The sequence below is a fragment of the Sceloporus occidentalis genome, unplaced genomic scaffold, assembly GCF_023333645.1.
Source record: "Sceloporus occidentalis isolate IW3139 unplaced genomic scaffold, rSceOcc1.0.p SCAF_8, whole genome shotgun sequence".
Lineage (NCBI taxonomy): Eukaryota > Metazoa > Chordata > Lepidosauria > Squamata > Phrynosomatidae > Sceloporus > Sceloporus occidentalis.
Window position 1 is genome coordinate 49,155,367 of NW_028316988.1, and position 6,026 is coordinate 49,161,392.

The following is a 6,026-nucleotide window of genomic DNA, read 5'->3' on the forward strand; positions in this document are numbered from 1 at the left end:
TATGCCATTGTATTTAATGGGTCTTGAGTATCCCCAGGTTTTGCTATCCACATGATTCTGGAACCAAACCCCAGTGGATACCAAGGGCCCACTGTGCTTTACTTCTTGATATGTACCTTTGGGTATAGGTTATAATATGCATGTTTTATTTTTAAAAAATGGCTCTTCTTTATAACAACACATTTCTTCTTCTTTGACAGTGTGTAATCTGTTTTGTGTGTATTTAAATAAGAGGCAGAGGCTTTCTGGAAGTGGTTACATGATGAGTTGCATCTCCTAAAATCCCCTCTTCTGTATAACAAGGGATTTTTCATGATCATTTGGCAATTGTTTGGCTTTTAATGGGTGGGTTTTATAGTTTCTTTACAGGTGTGCTTTCAAATTGCTTCTAATTCCATTGTGTTTTAATTTTTTTTGTGTGACACTGTGTATTATTATTGTTGTTTTAAGCGTCTTTATTTGCATCTTCTTTCTTTCAACATGTCGTGACCTGCCTTGGGATTCCAGTTTTGGGTGAAGGCAAAATTTAAATAAAATACATGGTTGAGAACACTTTTTCCCTTACATCTGGCCACACTGTAGCCCACTCTATATCACATTAAATTTCCATGTTTAACTTCTGCTTTTCAGGAGGAGTTTACTTCCGGGTGAATATGATTGCAAACTGAGCCTTTACATCTTCACTTGTGAAGCTATTTCCTCATGTATACTGGTAGCTTTGCCAACTTTGTGGAGAAAAATCCCCCTCTTTCTCCTCCATCCTCTGTTCTTTCTTTCTCTCTCTCACTAACAATAACCTAGCACTCTGAAACTGTCCAGGTTAGGTTTTTTCCCCCCTGGAAAAGAGATGAAGTGAGAGGAAAAAAGTCACATGTTTAATGGTTTTTTGTGGGGGTTTTGAGCTATGTGGCCATGTTCTAGAAGATTTTCTTCCTGACGTTTCACCATATCTGTGGCTGGCGAAACGTCAGGAAGAAAATCTTCTGGAACATGGCCACATAGCCCGAAAAACCCACAAAACCATGGATGCCGGCCATGAAAGCCTTTGACTTCTCACCTGTTTATGTCCTGTGTGTTGAAGTTATGGGTAGAAGCACAACAGCAAAGCCAGGCAGCAAAATGATGGACACGACTTGTACATTAATCCTGTCACCCCCATAATTCCTACAAATAAAAGAGAACAGGATCTTACAAATCCAAAACCAGGGTGGGAGGCTACCTTTAAGGACTTTTGCGCAGTTCTGGTTCGTACCAAAGCCACTGGATAGTTGGTCTTCTCTTTCTCAGAACAGCAGTCTATTCTGTTGGAGCAGTTCTTCTATTTCATTTTGCTGTCTTGAAGCTAGTTGTGCAGGAGCAAAACTTTCTGGTCTTGTTCAACTCAGCCTTCCATCTTCATTGACTAAAACTGGAAGAAGAAGCACCAGAAGCACAAGAGGGTGTTTAAAATGTACACAGAGTTTGACAATTATGGTTGCTTGCAGAGAGATGGATGTACTCCAGAACTGCCTATAGCTAACTCTGCCTTCTTGGAATCCACCTTGAGATGGGTAGTAGTCTCCAAGAAATGCAAATGGGATCATGAAGACTCTCTCTCTTTCTTCTTTGTTCTTTTCTGTCCAGGCCTCTTAACAGGGAGCTTCTGTTCTCAACTTAAGAGAAAGAATTATACTACAGAAAGTCTCCATGGCAACCATTCCTATGGAAACTCAGAACCGGTCCAGCATCTCCAGCCAAGCTGGAAGGACCAGATGACGCATCTTAAGGGGCCATCGGCCAGATCTGTGACTGAAATAATTTGGGTGTAAACAGCAAACTCTGGCACCAGCTTTGCTAGGTTTCCTCTGGAACTGCCACTCTCAGAAAGCCGAGAGTGGATTATAGATGTGCCGTTTCAGAAACCAGAGCTAAAGCAAGATGCTTATCTCTTTGCTCCCAGCTAAGAAGTTCAGCTGTGTAACTTGATGCACATTCAGACTAGCACCCAAACAAAACTGGGTCACAAACAAAACTGCCACTATTCTTATTACTCATTATCATTATTGTCACCACTGCCATCACCTTTATTTATGCCCCATCTTTCTCTCATGATTTGAGATTGGACTATGACTCTGGAGAACAAGATTCGAATCCCAGCTCGGCCATGGAAACCCACTGAGTGACCTTGGTCACACTCTCTCAACCTCAGAGGATGGCAATGGCAAACCTCCTTTGAAGAAGCTTGCCAAGAAAATCCTATGATAGGGTCGCCATAGGTCAGAACGGCTTGAAAGCACAAAGCAACAACAACCAAAACATTAAAAAAAGATGTCGTAATTATTTATATAGAGAGCATATTTAATTTGCTAAGTAGTGGAGAGGTTTGACTGCAGCTAAATAAACAATAGTCATTAAAAAAATACATTGTGGATTAAGCTTTGGTATGTTAAGTCTATTTTCCCAGATGCATGAAGTGCCCTTCATAAGCTCTTAATGCTAAAAACTGGTTTGTCTTTTTATGTGTACACTTGTAAGGATGTATGCGTTCATTTCCATGCATATGGAAAAGTTGGACAGGTTCAAGTTCCAACTGATCCAACATGAAACCTGCACCCGCAGCCCTGAATTTTAGGTTTTACTTTTCTTGGAAGTAAAACTTTTCAAAATGTTTCCCATGCCCTTTGGTGGGTGTGGGGCACAAATTCTGCCACCATTTTTGGTGGGGGGCTCCTTGCCTCCTTGTTCTAAGAGAATAGAGCTGGAAATAGTTCCAAATGGCTAACATATTTTGGTCACATCATGAGAAGGCATGACTCGCTGGAAAAAACAATAATGCTAGGAAAGGTGGAGGAAAGCAGAAAGAGAGAAAGGCCGCATACTAGATGGATAGACTGTATTAGGGAGGTCATGGGTATGAATTAGCAGGACCTAAGCAAAGTAGTGGAGAGCAGGGAGTCTTGGAGATGTATTATCCACAGAGTCACCATGAGCTGAGATCAACTTAAAGGTGGTTAACAACAACAACAACAAACTACACCACAGCATTGTTCTCTAAATCCTGCCTTGATAGTGGAAAATTGCAGCCACGTCTAGTTCTTCCAGAGGCATTAACCCTGTATGTAGGCTGTACAACTTTAAAAGTGGGAATAGCCATATACAGTGGATCCTTGTTATACGCTGGGGTTTGGTTCCAAGATCCCCCGTGTATAACAAAATCCGTGTATGCTCAAGTCCCATTAAATATAATGACATAGCAAAATGGTGTCCCTAATAAAAAATGGAACATCAAGGTAAATTTATACTTTTTTGGAACTTTTTCAAACCGTGTATGCTTAAATCCGTGTATAAAAAATCCGTGTATAAGAAGGGCCGACTGTACTTACAGGGGTACATTAGTGTACATACAACAGAAAACTGAATGTCAAGAAGAAGAGTAACAGGTGAGGTTTTCCTGTGGCCTGTGAGATATTTATAAGATGGACTAATTTTTCACAGAGAAGCATCCACTCAGGTGAGCCTCTTCTTTCACCATGAAGAAGTACAGCCAGTTGGAGCTTTACTATCACAGTGTGACTGTGGTTTCCTTCTTTGGGCAGCTGATAATGGAGAGCTGGCCAGAGGGATTTGTATTTAGGGATAACAATAATAGGATTAGGAACAGGAAGCCTGTGGTTTGGATGGTAACAGGAAATTAGGGCAGATAACTGGTTGCCAAGTTAAAGGGGAGCAGTTTTTTATATTACACAAAGTCTCATGGCCCTTAAAAGATAACATATTTATTATTGGCAAAAGCCATAATGGCTTAGAGTTCACTTAACCAATTTAATTAAGCATCTACTGGCATGTAGAGCAAGGGAAGGAACATTAACAACCTAAGATATACAGACGATACCATACTATTTGCAGAAATCAATAAAGACCAGGGGAAATCACTGACGAGAGTCAAGGAGGAAAGTGCCATGGTAGGCTTGATGCTGAACATTAAGAAAACAAAAATAAAGACCACAGAAGATCTACAAGAATTCATCCTAGATAACAGGAAAAGTAAAATAGTCAAAGAGTCCCCCTACTTTGGATCAAACATTAATCAGAACAGAGACTGCAGTCAAGAAATAAGAAGAAGGCTAGAATTGGGGAAGGCAGCTATGAAAAAAATGGACAAAATCCTGAAGAGCAAAGACAGAACACAATACTAAAGTGAGGATTGTCCAAGCTGATAGAAAGAAAAATTGGAGATGTGGTGCTGAGGAAGAGTGCTGAAAATATCATGGACAACCAAGAAAACAAACAAATGGTTCCTTGAACATAACAAGCCCAAACACTCCCTGGAAGCTGAGATGACTAAACTGAGGCTGACATACTTTGGCCACATCATAAGAAGGCATGAATCATTAGAAAAGACAATAATGCTAGGAAAAGTAGAAGGCAGTAGAAAGAGAGGAAGACCACATGCAGATGGTTAGACTTAGTCAAAGAGGCCACAGGCCTGCGCCTGCAGGACTTGGTCAAAGAAGTGGTGGACAAAGGAATTTGGAGAGGTCTCATCCACAGGGTCACCATGAATCAAGGTTGACTTGAGGACAGTTGACAACAACAACAAAAGCAGGAGTAAAGAGCAAGGTTGGAGGAAAACAAAATGCAAGTAATATAGACTGTGACAATTACATTACCACTTAGTATGTAAAAGAATTGCATGTCCATTTGCAAAACCTTGCTGATCACACCAACAGTCTTCTGTGCAGACACCCTGCCTCCCAGGAAGAACATCACATTAAAGGGAAGATCAGCTTGCCCTGCACCTCATCTGGAGAAGGAGCAGTTTTGGTGAGCTTCTTTCACCCTAGCCACCCTGTAATAACTTTGTACCTAAGAATTAGTGCCTGAACTGGTCTTTTCCCCTTTTGTTGTTGTTAAATGCCTTTGTGTCAATCCCAACTCATGGCAACCCTGTGGATGAGATACCTCCAGGACTCCCTGTCCTCTACTACTCTGCTTAGGTCCTGCAAATTCATACTTGTGACCTTCTGAGACCATCCATCTAGCATGCAGTCTTCCTCTCTTTCTACTACAGTCTGCCTTTCCTAGCATTATCGTATTTTCCAGTGAGTCATGCCTTCTCACAATGTGGCCAAAGTACAACAGCCTTAACTTATCATCTTGGCTTCCAGGGAGATTTCAGGCTTGATCTGTTGTAGGAGCCATTTTCTGGTCTTTTTGACCATCCACTTTATTCTCAGCACTCTTCTCCAGCACCACATCTCAAATTAATTTATTTTCTTCTTATCCACTTTCTTCACTGTCCAGCTCTCACATCAGTACATAGTGATTGGGAATACAATGGCTTGTACAATTCTAACTTTGATGCTCAGTTGTATGTTTTCACTCTTTAGGATCTTTTCTAGTTTTTTCCTAGTTGTCTTTCCCATTCCTTGGCTTCTTATGATTTCTTGACTACAGCTCCGTTTCTGATCAAAGTTTGATCCAAGCTATGGGAACTCTTTTACTATTTCAATTTCCTTCTTGCCTTATCTGTTTTCTTTTGGTTCCATGCCATCTCAACTGAAAACCTGAAGGCAGGGTTGTTTTGTCTTTGAAAAACGTTCTGGAAGCCTCTTCCCTCTCCACCAACTGAAGAGCAGAATAAATATGTTAAATAAGCAAACAAGATGGTAATGGCAAATAAATGCACATATGCTACTCTATAAAAACCCACCACCTTAATTCAGGTGATGGAACTGAACTGCTTGTTAAAGTGTAATCCAGCTGTTTTGCACCAGAACAGGAAGGCTGTGGTTTAAGTGATTGCAAAACATGAGAAGAAAACAGGTTACCAAAAGAGGAAGGAAGGAAGGAAGGGATGGATGGATGGATGGAAAGAAGCTGCCCATTTATATTGGTACAGAATCTTGCAGCTCAGAGCCTGGCATTTATTTTAACATACATTTTTGAGGTCCACTTTATCAGATGCATGACATTTTACCCTGAGTTGGCATGTACAGTATATATAGTAGTAGGGAGAAGAGGAAGAACTGCAAGTATTAAGTCCA